The sequence below is a fragment of the Ciconia boyciana genome, chromosome 5 (assembly GCF_034638445.1).
Source record: "Ciconia boyciana chromosome 5, ASM3463844v1, whole genome shotgun sequence".
NCBI classification, from domain to species: Eukaryota; Metazoa; Chordata; class Aves; order Ciconiiformes; family Ciconiidae; genus Ciconia; species Ciconia boyciana.
In genome coordinates, this window is record NC_132938.1 from 7,259,146 (window position 1) to 7,273,938 (window position 14,793).

The following is a 14,793-nucleotide window of genomic DNA, read 5'->3' on the forward strand; positions in this document are numbered from 1 at the left end:
ATTTCATTTTTATTTTTCATTATCCTACTCTGATTTTAATTGGTAATAAAATTAAACTAATTTCCCTGAGTCTGTTTTGCCCATGATGGTAACTGCTGAGTGATCTCCCTGTTCTTATCTCGACGCACAAGCCTTTCGTTATATTTTTTCTCCCCTGTCCAGCTGAGGAGGGGAGTGATAGAGTGGCTTGGGTGGGCACCGGGCGTCCAGCCAGGGTCAACCCACCACAGGCGCTGACCCTGTTTTGGTGGCAGTGCATGCAGGACATAGGACCTCTCCCAGAGGCAGCGTGCTGTCAGCGTGCCCTGGTCCCCATTGTGCTAGGCTGGTGACAGGGCACGGTGCACACCCTCATTACAAACTTACCAAAGGGCTGCTTTACAAAGTGAAAAGCTGCTAAAATTCCAGTTAGGAAAGTGGGGAAAAGCCACCTGTCCTCACCGTCACCAGAAGAGCCACAGTATTTCAGTACGGTTAAAATGGAGAGTCCTTTCTCACACAGCTTCAGCTGGAGGTGTGGAAGCCATTCAGCTCCCATAAAAAGCTGTTTTGATGGACTCTCCTTGTGTTGGAAATACCACGTGGAGATGAATTTCTAGCAAACGGCGTTGTGCTTTGGGTCTGAGGAACTCTGACCGTGGTTTGGCTCAATGCAAATTAACTTATTCCCAAACTTTGGAAATAAGTGAGGAAAGGTAATTTTGGGCCCCAAGAGGGCCAAATTTCTCATTGTAAAACAAATATAAAAAGAACTTCTTTCTCTCAGGGTAAAGGCTGATAGAGAAACCAGATCTTCCCAGCTAAGAGAAGATCTAGTTCTGCTGAGACTTCCATGAGGATGCAACTTTTTTTTCTAATATTCTGTGATAAACTTGAACAGATTGCTGGTAGACCTATGCAACACAAATCGTTTAGACCAGCAAACAAACCCATGCCAAGATGGGTGATTTAAAGTATCCTTTGTAGAGCTGCATAATAAAGGAAAACACCTGATAAAATTTAGGGATATTCCCTAAAATGCCCCTGTAAAACATGGGACACTTGTTTTAGGGCTGTTTGACACCATTTGCTTCACGATGTCAAAAAGTATTACAGTGCCAGCATTTATTTCTGTAACATCGAACCTTTGGGATAAGAAGTAGATGTATTTTGGGGCAGTGGCAGAGCAAGACAAGACGCACAGGGTGGTGCAGAGCAATTAAACCAGAGAGAAAGCCCAGCACCTTTGACATGCTCTGGTATCACACACGTTCAGCATCACAAAGCTATGTCTGTATGAGAGTATTACCATCAGTAATATAATCTGATTAAAACACCAACACTGCGTGTGCTGTGAGCTGCATGAGAGAGAAGCCTGTCCTGTCGTGGAGAGGCTGTACATGAGCTGATGAGTGCAGTGAGGCGAGGGCAGGGCTGGGAGGTTCTGCAGAAGGAACACTGACGTTGAAGACAATGAGGGAACCATTAAAAATCACCCATGGAAAAACACTGATTTTTTTTCTGGTTTTCTGGGGAGTGGCAAAATGACTTTTTTGTGGAATAATTTCAGCTTTCAGCAGAGAAAATAATCCTTTTGATATTTTTCCCCAAAACAGTTTTTCCTCTTTTTATTTTTTATATAGGCTGGAGACTGCTGTTGCCACTGAATCTTAAGTTTTTATTAGAAATTTCCTATGGGGCAGGAGACTGGGAATTATTCTAAATAACTCTTTCTATATAAAAATCCTAAACCTCTCAACATTGGTCTCATGCTGCTCCTTCTAGTCATGCAGGGGACAGTCCCCTATTCAAGCTTCTCCTCAAGCAAAGATGCTTTAAGGGAATCCCAATGCTCCTTAGCCCCAAATGTTTTCCTGCTGTTGCTCGGTAGTTTGCTGTCCCACTGCTGTGCCAAAAGAATTGCTTGTGGGTTGTGCTGCAAATGGGGTCTGTGCACTTTTAAAAGTCTCAATTAATTTATTTCCCCCCTTGACCCCAAGTGTTTTCTTTCACTGACTTGGTTTATAGATGGTTGCATGGGTCTGAAGGAGGAGGACATTCAGGGACCTCTTTAGCTGGCTTTGCTTCTGGAAAAATGTCATGTGGAAGATGTTAGGGGAGCATTTTCTGGCCAGCGCCATGTGTTATTGAAGCGATCATCTCCTTGAGATCAGTCCCTGGTGGAACAAAGTCTCCTCTGCTGACCTCAGCGCTGTGTCTTCATGTGCCAATTACCTCCAGGTAATTACGGTCTAAGCAGCACACTACAGGGTAGGTATTGTGTGGCGTGCAGTCTTGCTCAGGAAAGGACATGAACACAAGCACTCCCTAAATGGTCACGGGTTAGCTAATGCCATTTTAAAGGCTTCCCATGTCTTCGCTTGGCCCTGGTGCCCTGAGAACACTGCTGCAGGAGAGAGGGTTGAACTGCAGGAAAATAGTGAGTTAAAATGTTCATGGCCTCTTCAGGCCAGCTAGGATGCTATTTAAAGGAATGTATTATTCTCTGCTGTATCTTCTGGCCTGCACAGGGAGCTTTCATTAGAGCAGCTGGCAGAGAGAGAGAGAGATAGTGCCTTGGAGAGCTCGCAAAGCTTTCCACAACAGCTCGGATTGAAAGAGCCTTTGACTGTGCATCTTGCAAAATGTTTTCTCTGAGATGTCAAAATATGCATCAGTCAAACCGAAGGAGTCTGGAATGTATGACGTACGTGTTGGTGCACCGTTACCGATAGAGCTGTAGCCATGCGGGACTGGGTCACAGCAGGTGCTCCCCAAAGCTCTGCAAAGGCACTGTGGTCCTCAGGGACTTTCTGAGGTCCTGGGGAGTACCTCAACCTCTGTTGTAGTGGGGACAAACCTCAAACCCAAGGGGGGATTCTCCCCCAGGGGGACAAACCTTTCAAACACCGTTGGGTTCGAAAGCAAGCAAGCAACTTTTTGCTACGCCATCTCTCAAAGAAGGGCAGGTCCCTTGGCTTTCTTCTCTTCCAAAGTGTGAGATCACATACGTTGAACTTCCCAGCAGGGGATGGGAGGGTGCACAGGCAGGGATGGAGGGTCACGTGTCACAGCATGTGGTTACAACCCCCATGGGGACCATCTGAGCTGGGAGCCCTGGGAGGTGACATAGCTTCCAGACCCAGTGTGCTCCTGTCTTGCCTCAGAAAATGTGGTTTGTTGACTGGAGGCCAGCTTGCCCTGCTGTCTCTGCCCTGTGAAGTTGAGAAGTGGGAGACTGACCATTATGCAGCCTTGCAAACGTGCAAGGCAGAGTCGTGGTTTGGGAGCCAACTGGCAGGAGCCCATTTTGTGTATTTCACGCCCAGCCTTGAGGACTTGAAGGCTGTTGAAGGGGGCTGTGGAACAACAACATCTAAATTTTCCTAAGGAAAATACATCACAAAGCAAACTCTGATAACACAGGGATGGACAGGCAGGGAAGCTGCTTTTAGTAAAACGCCTGGGCATGTCTCTGGAGCCTGTTGAGAGCTGCTTGAAGGCACTTTATTTCAAGAAGAGATTTTGGTGCCTGTGCTGTCAGAAAACATCCAAGTTTTCTTGGATGATGGGATGACTCGCACAACTGGAGTGCGGCAATGGATGGCTATAAACTCTTCAGGAGGGATAGGCGAGGCAGGAGAGGTGGTGGGGTAGCCCTATACGTTAGGGAGTGTCTGGATAGTTTAGAGCTCAATGATGGTGATGATAGGGTGGAGTGTCTATGGGTAAGAATCAGGGGGAAGGCCAACAAGGCAGATATTGTGGTGGGACTCTGTTACAGACCACCCAACCAGGATGAGGAGACTGACGAACTGTTCTATAAGCAGCTGGGAGAAGCATCACAATCGCTAGCCCTTGTTCTTGTGGGGGACTTCAACCTGCTGGATATCTGCTGGAAATACAATACAGCAGAGAGGAAACAGTCTAGGAGGTTCCTGGAGCGTGTGGCAGATAACTTCCTGACACAGCTGGTGAATGAACCAGCTAGGGAAGGTGCCCCGCTGGACCTCTTGATCACGAACAGAGAAGGACTTGTGAGCCATGTGATGGTTGGAGGCCGTCTTGGGCAGAGTGATCACAAAATGATAGAGTTTTTTCTACGTGGAGAAGCAGCGAGGGGGGTCAGCAAAACTGCCACCTTAGACTTCCAGAGGGCAGACTTCAGCCTGTTTAGGAGACTGGTCGACAGAGTCCCCTGGGAGGCAGCCCTAATGGGCAAAGGAGTCCAGGAAGGCTGGACATTCTTTAAGGAGGAAGTCCTAAAGGCACAAGAGCAGGCTGTCCCCAGGTGCCGAAAGACGAGCTGGCGGGGAAGAAGACCAGCCTGGCTGAATAGAAAGCTCTGGCTAGAACTCAGGAAAAAGAGGAGAGTCTATGACCTCTGGAAGAAGGGGCAGGCAACTCAGGAGGACTACAAAGGTGTAGCAAGGCTGTGCAGGGAAAAAATTAGAAGGGCCAAAGCTGAGCTAGAGCTCAATCTGGCTGCTGCTGTAAAAGACAACAAAAAATACTTCTTCAAATCCATTAGCAGCAAAAGGAGAGCTAAGGAGAATCTCCAGCCCCTAGTAGACGGGGGAGGGAACACAGTGACCAAGGATGAGGAAAAGGCTGAGGTACTTAATGCCTTCTTTGCCTCAGTCTTTAATAGCAGGGCCAACTGTTTTCTGGGTACCCAGCCCCCTGAGTTGGAAGATAGGGATGGGGACCAGAATGGAGCCCCCATCATCCAGGGGGAAATGATTAGTGACCTGCTGCACCACTTAGACACTCACAAGTCTATGGGGCCTGATGAGATCCACCCAAGAGTACTGAAGGAACTGGCAGAGGTGCTCACCAAGCCCCTTTCCATCATTTACCAGCAGTCCTGGCTAACTGGGGAGGTCCCAGTTGACTGGAGATTAGCAAATGTGACACCCATCTTCAAGAACGGCCGGAAGGAGGACCCGGGGAACTACAGGCCTGTCAGCCTGACCTCGGTACCGGGGAAACTGATGGAGCAGATCATCCTGAGTGCCATCACACGGCATGTAGAGGATAACCAAGGGATCAAGCCCAGCCAGCATGGGTTTAGGAAAGGCAGGTCCTGCTTGACCAACCTGATCTCCTTCTATGACCGGGTGACCTGCTTAGTGGATGAGGGAAAGGCTGTGGATGTCGTCTATCTAGACTTTAGTAAAGCCTTTGACACGGTTTCCCACAGCATTCTCCTGGAGAAACTGGCTGCTCATGGCTTGGACGGGTGTACTCTTCACTGGGTTAAGAACTGGCTGGATGGCCGGGCCCAAAGAGTGGTGGTGAATGGAGTTTACTCCAGTTGGTGGCCGGTCACAAGTGGTGTTCCCCAGGGCTCAGTTTTGAGAGCAGTTCTGTTTAATATCCTTATCAATGATCTGGACGAGGGGATGGAGTGCACCCTCAGTAAGTTTGCAGATGACACCAAACTATGCGGGAGTGTTGATCTGCTTGAGGGTAGGAAGGCTCTACAGAGGGACCTGGACAGGCTGGATCGATGGGCTGGGGTCACTTGTATGAGGTTCAACAAGGCTCAGTGCAAGGTCCTGCACTTGGGCCACAGCAACCCCATGCAATGCTACAGGCCTGGGGAAGAGTGGCTGGAAAGCTGCCTGGCAGAAAAGGACCTGGGCGTGTTGGTCAACAGGTCGCTGAATATAAGCCAGCAGTGTGCCCAGGTGGCCAAGAAAGCCAATGGCACCCTGGCTTGTATCAAAAATAGCATGGCCAGCAGGAGTAGGGAAGTGATTGTCCCCCTGTACTCAGCACTGGTGAGGCCGCACCTCGAATGCTGTGTTCAGTTTTGGGCCCCTCACTACAAGAGAGACATTGAGGTGCTGGAGCGTGTCCAGAGAAGGGCAACGAAGCTGGTGAAGGGTCTAGAGCAGAAGTCTGATGAGGAGCAGCTGAGGGAACTGGGGTTGTTTAGCCTGGAGAAAAGGAGGCTGAGGGGAGACCTTATCGCTCTCTACAACTACCTGAAGGCAGGTTGTAGCGAGGTGGGGGTTGGTCTCTTCTCCCAGGTAACAAGTGATAGGACGAGAGGAAATGGCCTCAAGTTGCACCAGGGGAGGTTTAGATTGGATATGAGAAAATTTTACTTCACTGAAAGGGTTGTCAAGCATTGGAAGAGGCTGCCCAGGGAAGTGGTTGAGTCGCCATCCCTGGAAGTATTTAAAAGACGTTTGGATGAGGTGCTCTAGGGACATGGTATAGTGGTGGTCTTGGTAGTGTTACGTTTACGGTTGGACTCGATGATCATAAAGGTCTTTTCCAACCTATACGATTCTGTATTCTGTGATTCTGTGATTCTGTGAAGTGTGGCCTTGAGTATGGCCAGAGGGTGTCATTCAGAGCATGTGGGATCCCATGCTCTTGGCCAGGCTTGGTGGCTTGCTGTGCTGCTGAGCCCTCCCGGTGCTGCCAGGCTCACGGCTTGGATGGTGCCAGCCATGTCCCTTGGGCAGCCCGGGGAGCAGGTTCCTCCCGAGCCGCTCGCTAACGGGAATGCAGGCATAGTGTTTCCATGAGTAAGCCTCACTTGCAGGGGTGCATGTTTGCAGGATGAGGCCATGGAGCGAATTAGTGAGCTCCCAGCCCGTTGTGAGCTGGCAAGGTACACGTGGTGTGGAGCTGGGCAAATGCACGCTCGAGAGCTTTTAATTTCATGCTTCCTGAGCAAGCACACTTTTCTCCATAAAAGCTGCAAGACTCTTGGTGGTTTTATTTCTGTATTGAATTTAGCCTTTCTTTAAAAGTAGAAAAGTCTAAAAATGGGGGAGTGGTACAGGACTGGGGCAGATTTGCTTGTGGGCTGGGGCAAGGGGCATCTTTCTGGTTTGCACTTACAGTGTGCACAATACGGTGTGGTCCTGCCCTGTACATCTGAGACAGTTCATGACACTAATCATTCAAAAATACACATTGCAAACATCTTGCTCAGGATGAGCTGCGGCCCTTCCCTTCTAAGAACAGTGGATAACAGATGAGGTGTGAGGCAGGGGTGTGCTAGGGGTCCCCAGGCAAGGTCAGCAAGGGTTAGTACATCCAAATGGCAGGTCCCCATTCAGGTCCTGCTCACAGTTATGTGTCATGTTAACATGGCAGCACCGGAGCTGGTATGCTCCCGCAAGGACTAATTAGTCTTGATTTTGGATGATGCTGATGTGGACAGACCATTTCCAGGTCCGAGGCCACCTCTGGGATCTGTGCACGATGCTCCATGTGCTGTGCTCCCAGATGTGCAAAGGCACTTCTCGCTACCTCAGTGAAGCACAAGGAAAGAAAAATTGTAGTGAGTGTAGCAAAACTGTTGGATTTGCTTTGCATAAATGTAAAATCTTTTTCATTTTCCTTTCCTCTAACTCACTCCCTGCTCTATAGCCCAAAACACCATCCCAGATCTGCAAATCCTTACTAGGTTTCCAGTCGTTACCTGGTTTCTAATCCTTTAAACCCATTTTTCCCCATCTAGTAGATAGCACATGGAAAACTTTGGGTTCACGGTCACGCTCCCCACACGGATGTGAGTGCAGTCCAAGCAAATAAATCCTGAGTGCAAGCATTCATACACGAAGAACTTCACACTCGGAAACATGACCACACTAAATTGCTGCCAGAGTTTTAAAGGCAGCTTTTGAAAATATTGGCCCTGCATCTTGTATTTCTGCACCAAATGGCTTGATTCATTAGGGAAACATCAGCTAACTGCACATAGGACCGCATCCTGGGGATGCAAGGAGGAGAGAGGCTGGGATGAAGACAGCTCTCTGCTTGTACATAAACACACCCTGGGCTGGTTAGCTACCAGAGGAAAAGGAAATCCTTATGATTTCTGCCTTTATTTTCCATGTCTCTGCAATTACAAAGACTTGATATAGAAGAGTATCTTTCAAGTATATAAAGCATATGCTCCCCAGAAACATTCAGCAGCAATGGTTTTGGCTCCTGTAACTAATACTAGCAGAAGGTTCAATTTCCTGACCGTCAGCACCAGTTTTTATTAAGAATTAACATTTTCCCTTTATTTTTCCCCCATTCCCAAAGTATTATTGATAGTTGATTATTACTGTTTTATGTGAGGTCATCACAATTAGGTTTGAATTGTAGACGTGTAAACGTGCAGTCTGTAAAACTCAAGTCAGTGTTGGAGTGCATAGGTAGTATATGTTTATAAACTGCCCTGAGGCTATGAACTCCCTCACAGAGAAGTTAGGAGATTCCAGACTGAAGGTTTTATCTCCCATCTTTATTTATCTTTCACAAGCCTGTGTCTCATGAAGGTCTCATGACCATGATACAGTATTTTTGTACAGGATCCTCTTCATTCAGCTCACCGAAGAGGCATTGCTTTGTCAAGGAGCACCCACTCAATATTTCATGTCGGGCCCGTGGTTGCTCCAACACGTGTGCTACCGGTGAGGTGGGGATCTCAGTCCATCACAGGTCTCCCCACATCAGCCTCAGCTGCTCGGGGTCCTGCTCACCCTGCAGTCCCTCTCTCCTCCGCTGGCTCCTCAATCAGGGGCTCAAGCCTGTCTGTGGGTCTTGCCAACTTGTCTCACTTTCAGCCCTCTCAGGCATCTTCCAAAAAAAGTCCCTTGCTTTCCTCCGCACAGCAACCCTAGGAGTGATTTATGGTGTAATTAATGAGTTATATACTATTATAATGTGTATCATGCAAAGGGATAGAGCAATGAGATCTTCTGCTTCATTGCAAAGACCCCTATACTTAAGCCCATGTTTTATATATGCTTACGTACGTGGGATGGGGGCCAGCCCCCATCCCAGTGCATCTCTTTTAGTGCAATGTGCCAAATGAGAGGGAACATGCTTATGGGGACAGGAACTTAATTTTAATATCTACCAGTATTTGAAGCTACGTGATCTTTCACTGCACAAAACCCATCACTGACACTGGGTCACCAGGGCACCAAACCGGTTGCTTGTCCTTAATGCTGTGAGAAGTCCCATGAACTTCAGGAAGATCAAGCACATGCATGGATGCCCCCAAATCAGGCTTGTCATTCAATACTGATATGAAAGGCCACAGATTTTATAAGTTATTGGTATGTTGTAGGTTAAAACTTTTAAAAGAGTGCTTTGGGCGAGCTTATTCTATGTATAACTTAGGGTTAAATTTTATCCTCCCCCCAGCCCTTAACTTTTACTACACGTTTTGTTTCAATCAGGATTTGCTTGAATTCACCCGGTTATATCTGAGGGCAGGGTTTGTCCTTCTCTCTATTGCTAAGTTTAGTTACACTTAAAGCAAAGAGATGTGAGGATCCTTGAAGGAAAAAGGTACAACTAATAACAGTAAAATTCAATTACTGAACATCTATCAATGACAAAGTGTTGTGGAAAACGTTTTGATCTGAATGAAATACTTAGCTCTACACAAAATGAAATATTGTCTGATATCTAGGGCTTTTCATAAGCAAGTGGAAACAAATGTAATTATGATAGGCAGAAAGGAAAAATCAATGTTTTGCTTTGAAAATTAGCCTTTTCTGGATTGTTTTTTCTGGCTGAGACAGTCTGACAACATTTTAAGAAATATTTTGATCTACTTAAAATTGTCTGTCTTTCTCTCTCTCTCTCTTTTTTTAACCAAAAAGATGTATTTCTGGGTAAAAATTTGTACTGTATCCAGAAAGGGAAATTGTTCTGTCAAGGGTATTGTAAAAAACCCTGTGTTTCATTGGCTTTTAATGGAACCTTAATAGAAGTTGGCAGTGTAGATGACGAAGCTGGAAGGCTGCAGTGAAATTAAAATAATCAGAAGTTGTTCTGAGGTTCATGACCATGAGAAAGCCCTCAAAGCCTGTAACTATTCACTCAGCCATAAAAATGGCTGATCTCATTTCTTCCCATCACGTCCCATCCTTGGGAGAAATGCTCACGAGTGCAAGAAGCCACCGTGCTATTGCTATTGGTCTTAGATGGAAGATGCGCAGATACTGCAGTGAGGAGGGCAAGGACCAGCTTCACCAAAAAAAGTGCCTTGAAATCTGGAAAAGTTCTTGGGTCTGGGAAGGAGACGATAAATTTTGATCAATGTCAATGTTTCCAGACGATTTAGAAAAGCCTGACTATGCATTAAGCTGTAATGACCTCTGGCAGACTTTTAATCTAGATTCAAGTGTTATAACTTTCTTTTTTAATTATGAGTATGGCTTCTAAATCCTTTGAAACAGTTGCATCTGAATGAGTTTGTGCTACTGGGAGCTTACGTTGCACCCGCTGGAGGTTCCTCAGATTTTTGCTGGAGTATTGCCGAAATCAGAATTAGAAGAAATGTTTCCCAGGGATAACACTACCTGGACTGGTACTTCTATTGACCCCCTACACTGGTTATTTCTCCCCCTAATATATCCGCACGCTCTTTCTTTTTCCCCATCATTACTGCCATATATTCAGACGGCTATTTGCTTTCAGTCTATCGGTTTGTCTACTGCATAGCCTTTAATAATGGTTATTTCCTGGTAGTGAATGCTCGAGTTGGTCTAGGGGGACCTGTTTGTAGCATAGTTTTCTGTAATTACCCAAAATTTACACAGCAATTCCAGGCCTATTATATGGGGCATAGTATGTAATTACAGGCATAACGTATTAGGTCCTAATAACAGCAAATATATCATTACACAAATCATTCATGTTACTGTGCTGATATTTTTATATGGAGTAAGTGACTACAATTGCTAATAATTACAACACACATCTTACACTGCCGTGTAACTGGTGCCACTGCGACATATAGCAGGGCAGGGGCAGGAATAAGGAAACTCCCAGTGAAATACGGTAGACTCCGTGAAATATTACATCCAAAAACCAAGGTGGAAATCCTCTCTGTATAGTTTTGTGTGTGTGCATGTGCATATATATGACAATTGTATTCAAAGCAGCCATCTAGGAAGAGGGATCCACATTGTCTTGCTTAGATGACAGATCTCCTAGTTAGTTATGTGAGGGGAGATGGTTCTTTAGGCCCCAGGGCTGTAGAGGGAGGGAATAAATTCTATAAAAGCAGCAGCAAGCAGAGCTGGGCCAGCAGGTCACCAGGTGAGCTGTGCAAATGGTGCATCTCACCTTCCAGTTTGGAAGAGCTGGGCTCAGCCCAAGATTTGTAATAAAAGTGCTTTGAGGCACTTTAAATCTCCCCTGAAAGGTGACCACTGATCCCTGCCAAATGTAGGTAGCTTGTAGGGAAAATGTGTTCGTGCTGGCATCCATCAGGCAGCGCTGGGAGTCGTGTGGATTAATGACACAGAAGGGGTGCAAGGCCAGTCCCGACCTTTGCATGCAGCTTTATGAGTGATTTGGGTTGACACATATAGGTTTATGAGTGATTTGGGTTGATGTACGTTGGTTAATGGGTTGATTTAGGCGTTGCCATCCTGGCACTCCAAGGTGCGCCATCTCAGCCCTTGGCATGGAGGGCAGGTGGGTGGAGGGTAGATGCAACGGGGACTTTTTTTTCCTATACCACTATACCAAAAAGTTCAGACGGTGACTTCTGTTTCAACATCTACCTATTTATATTTGCTGCATGGTTTAGGCCGAAATTTGTTTCCTTTGCCAGCAGGTTAACCCGCTTTCTGGGCTCTGTCTGCAGCATCCCAGCAGTACTTTTGACAGCACTAACTTGCAATGTCAAGCCTCCTTTCTCTATAGCAACAGGATAAGGGTCAACCACCCTCACCCAGGTTAATGGAAATTTTGTTTACCTCTCCAGAGCACCTCAAACTGACAATATGAGGACAAAAACACGTAGGCTGGGGGCTGCCCTGCGGCATATCTTCACGGGCACGTGTTTGGGAGTTATCAAGAGGACTTGGCTTGCACTCGGCCACCTTAGTTTGGGCAGAGGTCTTCACTTTGCCTGTGCCATCCTGTTTCAGTATGGAAATACTCTGGTTAGAGCAGGAACGACGAACGGGAACCATGGGGGCCAGCACCAGCCTGCCAAAGCCATTTTACCTGGCCATGGAAATACTCATGGACCAGCCCGAGCGGCAGTATTTCTGTTCATATACAGAGGAGACAGCAGGGAGATGGCAGGGATGGCAGAGGGAGATGGAGGTGCTCACCTGAGCCTGGCGAGAGTTGTCGTGCAAATGTGGTTGCATTGGTCAACGGAGAGCTACTTCCAATAAAAAGGGCCAGCATGAATTTGCACCAGGATAAAGCCAAAATAATACCACCGCCCTCGATGGAGACACACAGCAGAGCACAAGCCACTTCACAGGAGAAAATATGCAAGTGTGGTGGCCAGGGCTCCCCATCCCGGGTCAACGCAGCCTTTTGGGGTCCATTCTGCCTTGCTTTTTGCCCAGGCTTGGTCTGGTCATGGCCGGGATTCAAGCAGGGGCAGCACCACCATGGGGGTCTTTGACTGGAGGAGGCTGGTCCTTTGTGCAGGGGCTCTGCACTGGTGGCTTTCCCCGTGCTTTATCTCCTTGATGCTTAACGAGCCCGAGAGACTGGGAAGTGGGAGCTGTTGATTTATGTGAAGCGGGCAGGGATGTTTTCAGAGGCCCAGGCACGTAGTGAGCTGTGTCCTTTTGCAGTGTGACTGTTCTTGTGGTGTTTTCATGCTCAGCGTTCAAGGGTAGAAATGGTAGGAAAGGTCCTACTGCTCCCCTGCTGCTCTGCTGATCCCACTGCCCACAAGCAACAGAAAACCCTTGAAAGAAAGAAAGAAGAATGTGGCTTTATGGGGCAGATTATTACACATGGTATTTTTGAGACTCTCTAGACAGCCTTTCAGCCCCTGGCAACTTAAGCTGATATAAAACCTGGCTTGAAGATATCTAGATTTATAGTTGTCTGTGCAGGGCAGGGCTCCTCATGCAAGAAGGACTTGGCAGCTGTGAGGACATTTATTTAACAAGCAGGTAGATGGTGACTGCTGCTGTGAATCCTGTGCAATACTTTGAACAAGTCTGGCGGTGTTGCCACATTCATAAGATGATCCTCACCTTGGTCCTCACCTTTGGTATCTCCTTGGCCACTAAATTCCCTCAGCAATTGTTAGATCAGAAATAAGGGGAAATGCTAATGCCCTTCACCCACCGCACCTGGCATTCGAGCAGTGGATGCGGTATGAGCATTAATGGGGTGCGGTGCTTTATGTCTAGGCAATGTTATTAGTTTCGTGTGTGATTTCTGGTTTAATACGACATTCAGCATCTGGGAAAAACACAAATAAATCCCCCTGGCCTCTCAGCATCCCCTTTGCCTAATAAACGTCATCTCCCCTCTGTCCCATGGTGGGTCATGGTCAGCTGAGTTCCTGCAAATCGTCCTATGCGGGGGCTGCATTACAAGGGCTCCCGTGCCCTCCCATCCAAGACTTGGTGCTGGGGGCCAGCGCCAACTGGGAGCAAAGGCTGTGGCTCTGCTGACTGTGGGGAGGTGACAGCACGGGGGCCGTTTTGCTTTTCCAGCATGATACAAACATCATTACCTTGTTACCTGCAGAGGAGAGCGATCACTCGTCATGTTTGCTGGGGAGGAATGAGGCAACGTCGGCCCTGTACCTTGGCTGACCCCGGCTGTGTGCCTGGCCAGGAAAGCAGAGCGTCACCTCTGCTACGGTGTTCAAACTCACGTTTGCTACCCTTTGGTAAAAATTTACCCTTGCTGTTGTCAGAGTCGGTTGGTGGAGCTGGGCAGCACGGGGCAGTGGTAGGGATGGCCATTGCCGCTCCTCTCGCCTCGCCTGACCTCCCGCTGGGAGGCAAAAGCATCTACGCAACCTCTTGCAGAGGCTTGTTCACTTGAACCAAGCAAAACTTTTTTTTTTTTAAACTTTTAAGGGCTATCTTTCTGCCTGCATTTACTGGAGGACAGCGGTAGGGTGGGAACAGCAGGCAATGTTTAAGGAAAGTACATTTGGGAATTTGTAAATGAAGCAACTTGATCCCAAGGGTTAATGTTTCCCTAACCAGGGGGACAAACAATATTGCATAATCTAAAGCCTCAGTTGCAACCCGATGATGCCGCCCAGCTTGTGACTTACGTATTTGCAGCAAATTCCTTACCTATCAACAGGAATTGAAAGGAAAAAAAAAAAGGTGAATAAAGAATATCAGCAGTATTGTATTGCTGACTCTCCCTGCAGACCTTGCCTTACTGATAATTATTAACTCTCACAACCTGAAAGCCACTGCAGAACTTGTGACTAAAACATGATGGTATTTCTTAAATTAAAAATACTTAGTGAATTTTGGACGGTGATCAAAGACAGAAATGCCCACAGGGTTTCCTCCGGCTACGTGGTGTAGCCTGTGTGTGCCAGGGTGGGGACAACCCCAAGTTGTCCCCATTGCTCTTGCTCAAAACCCAGATGGGAGAATTGCAGCACGGCCTCATACAAAAACTGCAGTTTCCCCTTTATGTCATCTTGAGATGCTGGGTTTTTTTTTTACTGCCTTCCAGTTCCCTTTCTCTCACTGTTTTCTGCAGGTGGGCCACCGTGAGGTCCAGCCACTTGCCGGTTCTCGAAAGCAAATGCACTTTAAACCCAACTCTTTAACATGGCTGCAAATACCCATGGAGTGTTTCCTGCGGTCCACGAGCTCAGCCCCTCTCCCCGTTATAAGCTAAAACACTGGCCTTAATGTATATAATGAAAGACAGGACTAAAAACTGTGCTTTAATAAAGAAATACAAATGACAATCTAAAAATGTATTTTATTGGGCTGCTAATAATGACCGGCGGTGAGGGCGGAGGGGTGAGCAGTATAATGAGCTCCTGGGAGGTGGCTTGGACACAGCCATCCCCCGTGTCCC